Here is an 18,046-nt window from a genome sequence, read left to right on the forward strand (position 1 = left end):
AAGAAAGAACATATTGCTTGGTGTGTTGTTTCTCTTCTGCTAACTCTCTTTGTCTCTTCCTTGGGTTCTCATTCAGAGCTTTCATTTCTCTCCTTATGTCAGTTTCCCTGGAAGTTTCCTGCCTCTTCTTTTGCCAGAGAGCTAGCCTATTGTGACTGTGACCGTGAAGTGACTTGGAAACGTACATATTTGAGGCAGGAACAAGAGGAAAGACGCAGGTCATTCTTAAAAAAGACTCCCATTTACTTATTCATAAGTCCATACATGTCTCTTGGTACCTCTTAAGAGGGTTTAATTTCCTTAGTATTTTACCCAGGGTGAAGATAATTTATCATCCAAACGAGAACACGTTTACAGTGAGCAGAGGCACTAAACAGACAGGACACTGGGAAAATTGGCACACACCGGGACTAAACTAGGACAAATGTTCACCCTAATTTTTTCTTTTTTTTTTTTCTTTTTTTTTTGAGATGGAGTCTCGCTCTCTCACCCAGGCTGGAGTGCAGTGGTGCGATCTCGGCCCACTGCAAGCTCTGCCTCCCAGGTTCATGCCATTCTCCTGCCTCAGCCTCCCGAGTAGCTGGGACTACAGGCGCCCGCCACCACGCCTGGCTAATTTTTTGTATTTTTAGTAGAGACGGGGTTTCACCGTGTTAGTCAGCATGGTCTCGATCTCCTGACCTTGTGATCCACCCGCTTCAGCCTCCCAAAGTGCTGGGATTACAGGCGTGAGCCACCGCACCCAGCCGTGTTCACCCTAATTTAACCTTAAATTTGCTTTTCAAAAATTACTCAATTAAAACATATAAAGGAATAACATTCAGACTCATTGGGAACATTACAATTAGTGGTAAAGTAATTCTGTTGTAACATCAGTTTACCTTACTAAAAATTAAAGCATCATGGTTATTCAATTTCCTATAAAAGAGATCAATATATTTCATTATTAACATTAATAACACAAAAGACAGCTTAGTAAAGCTGGTGTCTTTGGGAAATAGCAGAGAAAGGTGAAGCATTAAGAGAGAAATTATGATATATTCCTTCATTTTGATTTAAATAAAAGTAAGCCACATATAATTTCTTATGGTTCATTATATTTAAGTCAAAAGAATAATTTATGTGTTAGCTTTTGCAATTATATATGAATATCGTGTTTTGACACTATGCTACATTTCACATGATGTATTTATATTGAGACCAGAATATTTTACTCAACTGAAGGAGAAACAGAAAAGTGTTCAATCATAAATACAGTACAAACGTTGCATTTACACCTGAAATATGTAGTAAAATATTATTTTTAAAGTTAATGTTAAATATTAGATGCATTTTAGTACTGCCAACTAGGTTTTGTTGATTGACTTTCCAAATTTAATCCTTTCTTTAAATTTTGTTTTTTAAATGTTTAATGACTAATCTTAGCCTCAAATATATGTCATTTTATACCCAACAGTGCATATGTAAAAGTAATTCTTGTTCTTTCTTGAGAAGTTTATTGCCTTAACTGGGCCTCTATTCAATCATCACTGCATGTAGGGTGGTAGCACCTAGAGACTATGAGGGTGGAGGTGAATAGGTCATGTGGGTTCCCCAACGAATGGCATGAGTGTCTTTATAAAAGGTCTTGAGGTCAATAGCTAGCCCATTTCATCCCCATTGGCCCTTTTGTGCACTTTTAACTTGGTCCCAATCTCTGGGAAAGTATTCAATATTTTGGCATCTAATACTATATTAGCTGTGGGCTTGGTTTTGTTTTGGTAGAAGTCCTTTATCAGAATGAGAAAGTTTCTTCCTACTACTATACTGTGAGAATATTATGAAAAATTGATTTTGTAATTTTTTTCTTATCTATTGAAACAGTCACCTGGCTTTTCTCTATTATACTCTAAAATTGATGAATTGTCATGGTTGACTTTCAGTGGTGAAACCAACCTTATATTACTGAGAGGAACTCTATTTGTTCATTGATATTGTTTGGATATTTGTCCCCTCTTAATCTCATGTTGAAATGTAATCACCAATATTGGAGGTAGGACCTGGTGGGAGATGTTTTGGTCATGGGGGTGGGTCCCTTAAGAATGGATTGGTGACCTCCTTGTGGTAATGAGTTAGTTCTCACTCTGAGTTCACGTGAGATCTGGTTTAAAATCTGTTTAAGAGAGTTGTGAGATGGTATCTCATTTGGTTTTGATTTGCATTTCTGTAGTGACCAGTGATATTTCGCTTTTTTTCATATGCTTGTTGGCCCCATGCTTGTCTTCTTTTGAAAAGTATCTGTTCATATCCTTTGCCCATTTTTTAATGGGGTTGTTTGTTTTTGTCTTGTAAGTTTGTTGAAGTTTCTTACAGAGGCTGGATATTAGACCTTTGTCAGATGCATAGTTTGCAAACATTTTCTCCCATTCTGTAGGTTGTTTACTCTGTTAATAATTTATTTTGCTGTGCAGAAGCTCTTGTTTCATTAGATTCCACTTTTCAATTTTTTCTTTTGTTGCTATTGCTTTTGGTTTGCTTGTCATGAAATCTTTGCCGGTCCGAAAGGCTATTATTTAAAAGTAAAAAAATAAGATGCTGGCAAGGTTGTAGAGAAAACGGAACACTTATACACTGTTGGTGGGAGTGTAAATTAGTTCAACCATTGTGGAAAGTAGTATGGCAATTCCTGAAAGAGCTAAGAGCAAGCAGGACTACCATTTGACCCAGTAATTCCATAATTGGGAATATAGCCAGGGAAATAGAAATTATTCTACCATAAAGACACATACATGTGAATGTTCATTGAGCACGATTCACAATAGCAAAGACACGGAATCAACCAAAATCAACCAAAATATCTATCAATGACAGATTGGATAAAGAAAATGTGGTACATATATAACATGGAAAATACTCTACTGTCATAAAAAAGAACAAGATCAGGTCTTTTGCAGGAGCATGAATGGAGCTGGAGGCCAATATCCTTAGTAAACTAACAGATGAACAGAGAAAACCAAATACCACATGTTCTCACCCACAAATAGGAGCTAAATGATGAGACTCATGGACACAAAGAGAGGAACAACAGACAGTGGGGCCTACTTGATGGTGAAGGGTGGGAGGAGGGAGAGGAGCAGAAAAGATAACTATTTGGTACTGGATTTTATATCTGAGTGATGAAATAATCTGTACAACAAACCTGCATGACACCAGTTGAACTATGTAATAAATCTTTTTTTTTTTTTTTTTTTTGAGACTCAGTCTCACTCTGTCACCTTGGCTGGAGTGCAGTGGTGCCATCTCTGCTCACTGCAACCTCTGCCCTCTGGGTTCAAGCAATTCTTGTGCCTTAGCCTCCCAAGTAGCTGGGATTACAGGCACCTGCCACCATGCCCAGCTAGTTTTTGTATTTTTAGTAGAGACAGGGTTTTACCATGTTGGCCAGGCTAATCTTGAACTCCTGACCTCAAGGGATCCACCTGCCTCAGCTTTCCAAAATGCTGGGATTACAGGCATGAGCCATCTCTCCTGATCATAATAAATCTAAAATAAAAGTTAAAAAATAAAAAAATAAATAAATGAATACATAAAAGAGCATAACAACTCTCCCTCTCTCTGTCTTGCTCCTCCTCTCTCTTTCTTGCTTCCCCTCTCCTCCCCCTTCACCTTCTGCCACGATTGTAAACTTCCTGAGGCCCTCACAAGAAGCAGATGCCAACACCACGCTTCTTGTACAACTTGCAGAGAGCCAATTAAACCTTTCTTCTTTATTATTTACCCAGTCTCAGGTATTCCTTCATAGCAATGCAAAAACAGACTAACACATTCATGATGTATTACCTTTGTAATATATTGCCTGATCTTGCCTGGTAAACCATATTATCATTTTTGCATCTATGTTCAAGAGGGCTTTTGGCCTGTAATTTTATTTTTTGAAATGGTATTGTCAGGTTTTCTTATGAGCTTTACTGGCCTTATAAGATGATGTGGAAAGTGCTTGCTTTTGTTTCTTTTGTGGAAGAGTGTGTGTGAAATTAATATTTATTTATTAAATATTTTATGACATTCAACAATAAAATAACCTAGGTCTGGAGATTTCTTCATGTAAATGTTTTTGATAAATCAACTTTTAAAGTAAATATGACTATATTCTTTAATATTGTATCAAATTTAATGTTATAGCTCTTAAAAATATTCATTTCATCTAAGTTCTCAAATTAGTATAAAAGTTATTGTGGTTATACTTTTATTTTTTACTGTTTGTATGATCTGCACTAATAATTACTTTTTCATTTCTGATATTGTTAATTTGTGTTCTCATTTTATTTCATAGTCTAATAAATATTTTGTCAATTTTGTTATCTTTTGAAAGAACCAAATGTTTTCTTATTATCTTTATTTTTGTCTGCTGCTTATTTCATTAACATCCAATCTGATCATTTTTTCCTCCCTTCTACTTCTTTTTTTCCATCATCTTTTAGTCGTTGATTTTAGACCTTTATACTTTTCTAAGATAGACTTTGAAGCTTCTAAGTACTACTTCAGCTACATCCAACAACTTCTGATATATTGTATTGTGTTATCATTTGCTAGATATGTTTTTTGACTTTTCTTGTGATTTCCTCTTTGAAATCTGATTTTTTTGAAATACATAGTTTACTTTCCAAATATTGGGGATCTACCTGATACTTTATTGTTACATATGCCTACTTTGATTATAGTCTTAGAATGTACTCTGTATGACTACAATCAATTGAAGTTTTCTGATACTTGTATGTTGTCCCAGCATACGTTTAAACTGGTGAACATTTTATATTCACAGGAAAATAATTTGTACTCTTCAATTACAGTTCTTAGTGCTCTATAAACATCTAAGTCACAGTGATTAATAGTATTGTTTATATTATCTGTAACTTTATTTTTTGGTGTAGCTGTTTGATATGGTTTAGATTTGTGTCCCTGCTCAAATCTCATATTGAATTGGAGGAGGGGCCTAGTGGGAGGTGACTGGACCCTGCGGGAAGATTTTCCCCTTGCTGTTCTCTTAATAGTGAGTGAGTTCTCGTGAGATCAGATGGTTTAAAAGTGTGTGTCACCTCCCCATTCACTCTCTCTCCTGCTTTGCCATGGTAAGATGTGCTTTCTTCCCCTTCGCAATTCATCATGATTGTAAGTTTCTTGAGGCCTCCCTCCCCCGCCATGTGGAACAATGTTCCCCACCATGTGGAACAATGAGTCAATTAAACCTCTTTCCTTCATAAGTTACTCAGTCTCAGGTAGTTCTTTACAACAGCATGAGAATGAACCAATAACTTGTTCTATTAGTTGCTAAAAGAGTTATCTAATATCTCTATGATGGTAAAATTATCTTTTTCTCTGTATAATTTTTTAAATATATTTTGAACTCTGTTTTAGGCACATATGCATTCATTATTTATGTTTTTTTGATGTATTAATTCCATTGCTGTTATGAAATATCTTCATTATGTTTTATAATGTTCTATATTTAAACGTTATTGTATCTGATATCAATATATGGAGGACTAGTGTGACTCGTGCAGAATATCAAAATGATTGCATTCTCTGTATAATACATTGTAACAGAGAAGACTTAATTTGTCTTAGTCATACTTCATGTATACTTCTGTCTTTCCTATGAAGCGCACTCTACTTTTAATATTTCTAATTGATGGTGATTGTGATGCATGCACTCTTTACATTAGTAGCTCTATACTAAGCACTGCAACTGTGTTGATCTCTCTTAGTAGATATCACAACTGGTGTGGCAACTGAACTTGAGACTACCATTATGTTAAATTGTAGATATATGACATTATTCATCCATCATTTGAATGTTGCAGAGGCCAACAGGAATCAAACAGGGATATGATTGGCACCTGCACTCCTGCATTCATTACAATTTTGAGGATGGCACTAATTGATTCCATTCCACCTGGGATACAGTGTTACTTCATATTAATTATATTGGTCTTCATCGGTGGTAGGCCAGTTTTAGGGGCTTTTGTTTTAGCCTTTTCTACCTTAGTAGCTTTGACTCCACAATCCAGAGAACCAATGTGAAAGAAGCTTCTGCCAGCTGCTATGATGTTTGAATTCAGAGGAAAAGGAAATGGTAACTGGGTAAATCTGAGGATGTGTTGTATTTAGAATAAGATGATCTTGGATCAGAACTAATTTATTAACTGTCTCCTGTCTCCCTTCACCACATTGAACTGAGGTTCCAAGATAGCATTTTGGATTTCCTGTTACTAGCGTCTGTTTAGATACTGTATCCAACAGCCCTCTAAAAGTCTGGTTATTGTCCTTTTCTTCATAAATGGTAAATGGCCATAGATCATTTTAGGGAAAGAATAGAGGGATGTTTATCTGATATACTAATAGTGTAAAATTGTGTCCTTCCTCAAGGGGACCGAGCTTTTCCTCCAATCAATGGATATTGGATCTATGCAGTCACTTATATCTGGACCCTGAGTAAAAAACTGTGATTTTCCACTTGGGTGTCGGACATCAGTCTTCTGCTTGCCAGACCATATTTTTTTTTTTTTACTTATTTTGCAAGTTATATAACATCCAATCAGCTATGTTGGAACATAATGCTCTTTCAATCATCCCCACAGATCCCTGAGGGTCAGGGCACCGTGACTGCTACTCTGATCTTGCTGCCCATTACAGTAATTACAAGTACCTTGCCTCTGATAGTAAAGTACTGCCAACTGGCCTCTAACATTCCAGAATTCTGTAGAAAGGACATCCAGTTCTATCTGCTCACACCAACCTGCACAGAAATCCACTACTAAATTTCACAAAGATGCCTCTACACCCCCCACCCCACTCTCAACACCACAAATGTATTACTTATTGACTTATTGACTTACAATGAAGCATTCTATAGGAGCTCCTAAGGAAAAAACAGTAGATGGTGAGGTGAGAGGGCCTTTGGTTTTATGTAATAAATGCATTATAACATTTCCACCTTTTTGAAACTTCTGACTTCTTCCTTATTTTTCTATTATGGCAGTTCTCAAAAAAACTTCACCTCATTTACTGTAGGCTATCATTTTGTATGAACTTCAAAGAGATTATCTCAGCATGGTACTATAATCTGTTCCAGATGTCACTGCCAGGTCATTGAACACTGAATCATGGGTGATTGTTTTCAAGTTATTAAATTATTTTGTCACATTCTTCCTTTTCTGGTCAAATATATGTCCTCTAGCTCTTGTCAGTACACAGTAGGTGGGTCTTACAGCTTCTTTGGGGTGTTTGCTATCTCCATCTGAGCAAGAATGCACACAGCTGCTGTTTGTGCTGATGCTGATCTTGTTTAATTATATAGAGAAAATACCTGATGTGGAGAGGCAGATATTGAGGAGAATAAACAGCAACTTGTGAGAAGTCTGCTTCAGGTGAGGTGTGTGCAATGTCTCTAAACAATGAGAGACTAATCCTCCTCACTCCATAGGGTAAGAAGCTGCATCTGACAAGACAGAAAGTCTGTGGTTCAGTGACTTATGCAGTATTGTCTCAAGATTGTCTACTAAATGTACCCACCACAGATTTCAGGGTCTTAAAGACATTGCTTTTAAAATTGGAAACCTGTTGAAGAAATTAATACTATAGCTTTTGTAACTGCCCCTCCCTCGTACTTAGATCCTTGACCTGATTTTCAGCATAGTCTGACCTGTGACTGCAGGACATAGGAGTCTCCCTAAAGATCGCTATCACCATAGAAACTTTAGCTTTCACAATGTTCCTTGAGTTGATACTGGCTGATCTGCACCTATCATTTTTTTTCCCTGAAATTGTAAAACAGTACAACATTTAAAAATTATCATTATCTTCATATGGAGCTTGCCAAAGGTTCTATATACCCTGCCACTTCATAGTCCATGAGCACCTTATCTCACCATAAGTGAGAATCTTAATCATTTTAATGCTACTCCATGTCAGGGGTTACCACCACTCCACTTAACACCAGAAATGGAATCCTCGTTGCCTAATGACCTATGAATAATCTAGCTCCAAAATCCCATCTTGGGATTCAATTTTTTGGCATCATTTCAACTAGTGTAACTAACTAAGTGAACCTATATGTCTCTGAAAATGGAGCCTTGGACAAAAGAATGCTTAAGGGTATAGGGAGTAGAACCAGGGAAAAAGGAAAGTAAATACAAAGGTATTACAGAAGATACATGTTCAATTACAACAAGACATTATGAGGAGGCTTATAAAAGGAACTCTTAACTATTTACTGGGAATTCCAGTTGTCCCTTGTCCAATGTGTCTCTATAGATATTGACTATGCTGTATTGCTGGCATTGGCAAAGTCTGCTGTTAGGAGGTGGGCAGTCCATTATATGAGCTAAGGGTTATGGAAAGGTACTGTCTGAGTCCAGTTGAAAGAAATTGGTTGAAGCCTATTCATAAGTAGTCATTGCAGTAAAGGCTGGAGTAAGAAGTGAGACCAAGAGAATCTGCAATACTGCACGAGACATATCTGAGAAAGAAACACCTTTTTTCACATTTTTCTAAACTTCCTATAATACAAATGTTCTTCATAATGCTTAAGCAATGCCAGTATAAACTACTACATATGGAAAGTTGAAAGACATGCTATATTTTATTTCATTTCTTTCCTTTTTTATTTGACATAGAATAATTGTATATATTTGTGGGGTACATAGTTGATTAGCATATCCATCATCTTGAAGATTTATCTTTGTGTTAGGAACATCCATTCTAGCTATATTATTGTTAACTATAGTCATCCTACAGTGCTATAAACACTTAAACTTATTCCGCCTATCTAGCTGTAATTTTGTAGGCTTTAGCAAATATCTCCCTATCCCTACCTTCCCCCTACCCTTTCCAACCTCTAGTATCTTCTGTTATATTTTTTATATGTATGAGATCAATGTTTTTAACTTCCACATATGAATAAGAATACGTGGTGTTTACCTTTCTGTGCGTAGCTTATTTCACTTAACATAATGTCCTCCAGCTCCATTCGTGTTGCCACATGATGGGACTTCATTTTTTTATGGCTGAATTGTGTACGTGTGTGTGTGAGAATATACACACACACACACACACACACACACACATTTTCTTTATCAATTTACGTATTGTTGAACACCTAGATTGATTCAGTATCTTGGCTATTGTGAATAGCACTGCAATAAACACGAGAGTGCAGATGTGTCTTTAATATACTCATTTCATTTCCTTTGGATGAATGCCCAGAGGTGAGATAGCTGGATCTGAATCATCTTTGATGATCAATTCTGAGTAAGGCATTTTATTTCATCAGATCCCCATAGACAGCAGTTTGGCTCTTAAAAATGAACAAAGCAACCAACCAAACCTATGTTTTAAAATGAAATTAGTGACTTAAACTGTCATATCAATCATTTGGGTTCAAAAATAGTATTGAAATATGAATGCATTAAATTTAAATATAATCTGTTTATTTCCAAGGAATATGTTGTTATCCATATATATGTCTAATGATCTTTGTCTCTTAAAACAGCAGCAATATTAAAATATTTGTAATAAATAACAAAGATCTTGATAAATACTTTCTAAAAAGCCATATTTTAATGAAAAGTCAATAATTAGATATATGAAATCAGAATAATGAAGAATTGTAATAGATTACATTTGTTTAAACTCCAACATTACTGTGATTTAGAGACATAGGTTCATAACTTACTAAAAATAATCTTGTGTAAATTTAAAGATTTTCCCAAATTGACACAATGGCTAGGTTTTCATATTTCTTAATTGGTTTCATTTTCCTTTAATCAGAAAATTAACATTTTTATACTGTTTACAAACCATTAAAGCTGATTTTGAAACTTTATCATTGGGTCAATGGGTCAGTTCAGAAAAAGTGACTTTCTTAGATGTCAGCCTCTGGAATTCTTTACATCAGTGAAATTTAGGGAGTATTTTGCTTGGACTAAGTGTGGTTTGTACCTCCATGGTTAGAATGAGTGCAGTGACCCTTTTTCACATCACTGACATGAGAACTAATTGGTTTATGTGTTCCCATTGCCTAATTAGAGGTAATTCAGGAAAAATTTTAAAAAGTAGAGTAGCTCCTGAACAATCTGAGTGTGGGATTAAGTCTTTCAAGTTCCTGAAAGGGCACTAAGCCTGCCTAAATAATGGTCGTACTCTTCAAGAAGGAGCTAAGGACTGTAGCTTCTTCTGATTCAAAAAAAGAGTAAAACTCTCAACGACAGAGAGGGACCACATTTAAGGCAGAAAATTCTACTCTTAAACATTATCTGAGAGTATTTGAACTATAAACATATGGGATAACAAACAAAGAAACTCTCACATCTAATACCTCATTATTAGAGAGGACATAGAAGGGAGCTCTCAAACCTTGCCTTAAATCCCTAAAGGTAATTTTGTTATGTGTTAAGAAGACATCAGAGGTTCCATGAGAAAGCTATTTCAATTAACTAAGAAAGCAAATAAGATTCCAGGTGATAGATCCAGAAATACAGACATAGAATTTTTTCCAGAAGTCCGTTTTGAACTTCAAAAGCTTATTACATTTTTTAGTAGACAGCAGTCCAAATACACTGTGAACAACATTGCCAAATTAGAGAAATTAGATGTCTTGATTCTAGGCCAGCCAGTCACAAAAGTGTGGTGGCTCTTTACTCATATACACACTCTTCTTATTTTGTTTTCTCATTTTCTTTCTGTGATGCCCCAATTAAGACAAATTTCTGTGGACGTAGACTAATGCTTTTCCTAGTTTCTCCAAATTTACCTGCCCTATATATTATCCTCTTGGCACTTTATTCTGTGTTACTCTGTTACCAAGACAGCACATGCTAGTGCCAATTAAGACAACTGGGCTCCATTCAGTTTTTACTGCTCAAGTAGTAAGTGTTTTATCTGGAGAGGAATTGGCTTTTAAATATCCCCAATTTTATAAGTGTATAAAATGTTTATTTTATTGGCAAGTTTTTCATGATAAAATAGTTTCTTAAGTTCATGTATTGCTAGAAATATATTGCAAAGTGCTTTCTCATTTTGCAATTAGTTCTGAACGGAAGACCTAAATTAGGCCATTCAGATGATGAAAAACACTTTATATCTTCAAATTCAAAGTGGTTAAACCATTGACCTAAATTTTGGAACTTATACCATATCTGGAAACAGAAAGTAGGTACAATGGATTTTAGTTGTTTTATGGAAGTCTCTCATTTAATTTTATTCCTAATCTCTTCCTGTATGTCTTCAAGGAGTCATACGCCCCCATGTCACAGCTGAGAAGGCTATATCTTTTCCTTCCCAGCTGCTGGTTCAGTCAATGTTGAAAGTGTCACAGGTCATCACTGTGGCAGGGAAGGCCAGGCATCCAGGCTGACTCTTGGCTGTGTGATTGTTTCTCAGTTTCCTGCTGCATAGCCCACTGAAGGTTCCCTCAGATCCTTCCCATTCTTCTAGCCAGTTCAAACTTCCCATCTATTGTGTGATCTGTCCCCACCACCATCCCCTCATACCTTCCAGGAGAATTCCTTCTACTTAAAATAACAAAAACTGTTTCTATCTCCTTCATTGAAAAACTGAGCTGGAATATAGAGAAGTTATGGTAAGAATGACAGTGAAGTAGACTGACAGGGAAGATAGATGATGTAATTCCCATAAGTCACATTATGTGTCTAAGGTCAAGGACTGTAGCTCTGCCAAGAGAATTGGCCCTATAACCCTATATGCATATCAAATACTAGGTGAATAACTATGACTATCAATATACTTTATCTTCTAACCAAATAAACTTTATCCCTAATATTCAAAAACAAATTTTATTTCCTTTTGGCTAGTGTTTATAAAAATACTAGGAAAGGGATCAAGGAAAATAAATTCTTTGGATGGCATTTGATTACCACTCTAACATGTTAGCTAGGTCTTTTTATTATCAATATTTGTGAGAGAAATGTTACACTGACAAATTTATGGCTTAGGTTAAGAATATGCAAAATAGTCTATATGAATTTTAAAGTATAAAAGTATAATAGTTATCAACATTACCCAAAAAGTAGGAAAAGGGAAACTATTCTTTCTGTTATTTTTAAAAATTTTAACCTTTGAAGAGCATAAATGTAAAGCCAAAAAAATGGTGGTCATTAACGTAGTACAACCCTTCATTTTGATGATGAAAAAAACTGTGACCCACTCCCTGTGGGGTATTGTTCTGTAACGTATGGACAGAATGTATGTTCTGTAATGTATGGAAACCTCACATTTTTATGTAATTGATGAATGATATCTGTAAGAAGAGGATTGTTCTTTTTGGTTTTGGGGTCTTTTTGAGCTCACACTCACTCATTTTAAGTGTTAATAATAATAAATATTTTTATTTATAAAAGAATTACAAAAGTATTTGTTTATAGTATTGTGAAAAGCCTGTATATTTAGGATTTTTGAGTTTGGTCTCCTACCCAGCAAAATCCATAATTCTTTGGCATAAACTTGTAACATCTCTTTAAAGGATTTTAAGAAATTCCAGCACTATTATCTCAAATATGACAATTTACATGTGGCAAGTTAAATGGCACTACCATGCAGATAGGTCCATTATAAGAAATTTGAATGGAAAGTAACAAATTAGTGTTGACCAAAATATTGCTCCCAAGTAAGAATTGCTGTTTTGAATTTCCTTATTTATTTTATAAAAAGCCTATTTAAATGTCACAATGACCTAAAGAAAATCTAATTTAAATCTCATAGTTTTTACTCAAAATATACAAAATACGCCATGTACTCCCTTCTCTCTGATCAAATCATTGTTCTTCATTGATTGAGAATTCATATAACTTAATTTTAATGCAGAAACATTTTATAGTGTGTCGAAGTGTTAATCCTGAAATAAATACTACTTACCTCAGTAAGAGCATCATATCATCTTGCCTATTCTGATTACAGAAATCAAATTTTATTAAAATATTTATTATAAATAATATTCCTATATATTCAGTTCTAATCTTGTCACAGATGAAATAATGGAGATCTAGTCTCCAGTTAGTTAATGACAAGCTTGTTGCTCCAGGGTGCACAGGCTCACTGCTCTTTCCATTACATCATATCGCTGTGTTGTATCTCATAACTGGAGGCCTCTATGGAAGGCAGGTTGTGTGGAAAAATATTATGAGAACATTTGGTGACATAAATGAGGTTCAGAAAGTCTCTACCACTCATAGAGAAGTTGCCAAAATGACAAGATTGTATTTTCGTTTGTGAAAAATTGGCTGGCTAGTGGTTTGAGTTACTTTTTCTTTAAATTCAATTAGTTTTCAATTTTAATTTTAAAATGTGAAGGGTCCAAAGGATATTTTACATCCTCAAATTGAACTGTTTGAAGATTATTCCAGTATCAAAATATTTTTTAAATATTTGGTTCCTAAAGTTGACCCCATAAGCTTCAAATTATTCTGAAAATATTCCCAGAATATACTCTTACTAATGGCTTACTATTAATAATAGAATACTTTTCTAATGAGCACATTTAAACAGGTCAAAATAAAATAAGTTGAATTTAGTGTATAGGTCTCTCTTTTTTTTTTTTTTTTTTTTGCTTTATCCCTGTTTGGCTGAAAGTTGGAGAAAAGGAAAGTAAAACTTTCTAAGTGAAGGAAAAATGACTTGACAAATAAGAATATTGATTATTCAAACAGCATGCCAATCTTTCAAATGTATAGATAAGGATAAATTATTCAGTGTCCTGAGTAAAATTAGAGGTACAATGGTGAATAGGACCAGATGCCTAGAATCACAATATTAAAAGTAAGGGAATAGTGAAGATAGACATATACAAAGAAAAGTACACGAAAATATAATTTGTTTGAATTATGAGATACATATGAAAAAACAGTAAATGTTAGTAAGGAAGGAGAAAGCTGAAGTAAAAAAAATGTACAAATGGTGACTGCAAATGAAACTAACCCAATTGTCCCATAGAACTGATGTTTATGGTTTCTTTTGAGTAAATGTAGGAATTGGCCTTCTGAGTCTTGAAACATGAGAAAGTTACATTTGTCTTACCTGTGTTCCTTTCTCAGGAAACCAACTATCAGGCCTCTCAGATATTATCAAGGAAATGAAACTTACCAGATCACTGCATCTGTACAATGAGAGGTCAGAACACTCACCCATCATGATTGCCTAAGCAACCAACTACTTCCTGCTGAACAGCTCCTCTTCCTTGCTCCTCCCTAATCCTGTCTTCCTGCACATACTTACATTTCTTCCCTGCTATATAAACTCATAATGTTACTCAGTCAGGGAGGGATTTGAGACTTATCTTCCATCTCCTCAGCTGCAGCACCCCATTAAAGCCTTCTTCCTTGGCAATACTCATTGTCTCAGTGATTGGCTTTTTGTGTGGCAAGCAGCAGGACCTAGACTGAACCCATGGCATTTCAGTAACACAGATACATTTTATGGAGTTAAAAGACACTGTCACACATAAACATAGTATTAGGATCTCAGAGTTTAAAGAGACCTTTATTGTCTAAACTACGGTCCTACTCACTGCCATGATCCTATCTAGCCTAAGTTCTTTAGAATGTAAGGAACACTTGTAGAAACTCTACCATGGGGAACATAGTTATCTCAAGTCTCTTTCTAAAAATCTTGCAGTCTATCTTGATTGCTCTCTTTACTACCACCTCCAACACATAGCCAATCTTATTTTAATGTATACCCATTTATTTTAAAAAGTATTTGGGATGAACTGCATTGTTCAATTATCAATCTCAATCAATTGTCCTTCTAATCCATTCTATGTACTGTTTCATGATTGAATTATTTGAAGTAAGGGTCTAGTTTATGTTTAAAATTTGTTTACCACTAAGGTTTAATTATATCCAGTATTATCTGGACTGATTCAGTGATAAATCAGAATGATCAGAAAGGAGCAATGGTCTCGGTACAGCACATTCTTCATTACTTGATGTTGTTTTGTTCCAGCTTTCCATGGTCTCTTATTTCAGGCCTGAAAAAAATAAATAGTTCATGTAAACATTAGAAATATTTGCATTAAAACTTGGTGCTTAACACTCATTAATTCTTAAGTTTTGTTTCACATTCAATTTATTAAGGCTAACCTAATAAATAAGTTGTAAGTTTTCTTATTATACAGTAAGCTAAGTACAGCTAATAAGCAAGACTTAGAAATTTAATTTTTCTTAGAAGATTAAATATTGGTTACAAACTTAATACATCTCAATTTAAATGATGATTCTTTATTTATATGACTGATTCATTTAAACATTTCACACATACAAAATAAAACAAACATACAGAGAAAATATATATTATCATACTTATACTAGAATTTTTAATAGTAATGGCACAATTGGCTGATTGTACTCCTTTATTTGATTTGTTTTACATTTTATTAGAGCTATAATTTTTGTTTTGACCAGCCAATACTCTTATCAGACTGAAAATAAAATAGGATATTTTCATGGTCAGCAATAGGTTAAAAAATTTGAATTTTTGACCATCACTTATTGGTCAGGTCATTTTAATTCATTGCATCTTGTGAAATGATTGAAACTAGAACTGTTGATCACCAAGCTAATGCTTTTTTCTTGACAAAAATAGCTGTTATATTTATGAATTTTTAAGATCACTTTTTTATATTTTCATATGGGAGCTAAGTGACAGAGGGGAAGAATTTTAGGAAGTCAGAGGGTCAAAAACACATGGAGAGTTTCTGGTAAAGGGGTGATATAATCTGATCTCTGTTTTAAGAAACTTCTCCTGGCTGATGAGTGGAGAAGCAAGAGATCTCAGAATTACTTCACTTAGAAAAGAGTAAGAGTTCTTAGCAGAAGGCCAATAGGAATGGTAGGCTGAAACCACAGGCATCCTACACAGAGTGAGTTGGAAGAAGATTTTTCAGGATTTCTCTTTTAGAAAAAGAGAACAGAAAGATACAAGGTTGAGAAAGGTAAAGGACAATTTGGGGGAAAATGGTGGTGAGCAAGGACAGAAGTTTACTGTATGCATGGAATCTTCTTTTGGCATTCTTTGAGAATTTTCTATAAAGAGTTAAACTGCTTTTTAAATAAAAACTATTTAAAGTTTTTATTTTATTTAACTTTCTTGCTGGTGGTCTTTAATGAGACTGCTTGCCAATTCAAGCTACATGCATTTTTAAACCTTTGGTACATAACTGGCATGAGACTGAATGTTTTATTCCTAAATAAATATTTTGTAAGATAATTTTAGATGGGTAGAAATAAGTTCTGTTTTCACTTTCATAATATAAACAGAATTCTTAACATTTAACCATCATGTTATTTTCTATGACTCAATTGTTTGTAATAGACTAGGTAGTGAATATTTAGACATTTTTTTGCTACTGAAGTAAATAGATAATAAAATATTTTAATGATAAATTTGTTTGAAGTTTTGTTTTAAATTTTACTGTGACAGCATCAACTGGCAAGATAAAAGAGCACAAAATCCATTCCGTGTTAATCAACTGACCAAAGAACGTTTTCAAAAGAGTTATGTCACTATAAAAGCTGTGAAAGAAAAAAATAGAATAATTTTAAGTTTATAGTATGCACACTACCAAATTATTTGAGGAATATATTACATTTGTTAGAAAAGAAACTTCTAACACACCAAAGCATGGGAAAACCTTTCTAATTTCTGTTGCTGTCTTTTCATTCTCTCCTTTAATGAAATTCCATTTACCAGAAGTAAGCTCTGTCAACAACAATGTACTATGACTCCTTTAAGTGGCATAGGCAGGTATGCTTATGTAGTTATATTTTACATAACTTGTGCCAAACTGTGTAGTGATCTGTGACAGGCTCTTTTAACAGTTCTTTCAGGTTTTCCACATTAGCTAGTGGCACAGATATGACCATGCATGGGTACAGAACTAGACTGCTTCTCATTTCTTAACAACTGCAAATATTTGGAGTTTGTATTTCTAGTTAGTTATTTAATTTATTTGGGATTTTAAAGTATGAGGCGAAGTAGGAACTTAACTTTATTTGGCTTAAAAAATAGCCAACTTGACAAATACTATTTTTGAATAGTTCATGATATGCAGTGCCATGATTTGTTATGATTTGAAATGTCATTTTAAAATATAATATTGATATGCTTTGGATATGTGTCCCCACTCAAATCTTATGTTGAAGTGTAAACCCCAATGTTGGAGGCCTGGTGGGAGGTGATTGGATCATGGGGAAGGATTTTCCCTTTGTTGTTCTCATTATAGTGAGCGAGTTCTCATGAGATCTGGTTGTTTAAAAGTTTGTAGCACCTTCCTCTTTACTCTCTTCCTCTTGCTCGGGTCATGTAAGACATGCCTACCTCCCCTTGCACCATAATTGTAAGTTTCCTGAGTTCTCCCAGAAGCAGAAGCCTGTACAGCCTGCAGAACCAGGAGATGATTAAGCCTCTTTTCTTTATATTACCCAATCTCAGGTAGTTCTTTATAGCAGGTGAGAATGAACTAATACAAATATATTCCAGTATATACATGGGTCTGTTTCTCTATATGCCATTTTATCAACTTACTCATTTTTACACAAAAGGCAAATAATACCTTTTCAAGATTGTTGCTTTGGTTGATATCTTAGAAAGAAAAGATCTGTTCATTGGTATATTTAAAAATATTTCCTTGTTTATTCTTATTTATTCCTCCATATAAATCACAGGCTATACTTGTTCATTAAAATAAAATCCCATTAGTAATTGTATCAGAATCATAATTTATTTACAGATTAAATTGAGGAAAATAAAGTTCTGTACAGCATGCATCATCCTACTAAAGCGCATGATGGCCCACACTTACTCGGTTCTCTCTCTTTTTTTAATTACTCTTAAGTTTATTGTGAAAGTAATATATCAATATATTAATACATCTTTTATTATATATTATATGGTTAGTATAATACATATTGTGGAAAAATTTAAATAATATATGTATAGAGAGCAAGAGAGAAACAGATAATGTTGGATTTCAACTTTTAAACTTTTTTAGGTTTAA

The sequence above is a fragment of the Hylobates moloch genome, unplaced genomic scaffold (assembly GCF_009828535.3).
Source record: "Hylobates moloch isolate HMO894 unplaced genomic scaffold, HMol_V3 SCAFFOLD_1, whole genome shotgun sequence".
NCBI lineage: Eukaryota > Metazoa > Chordata > Mammalia > Primates > Hylobatidae > Hylobates > Hylobates moloch.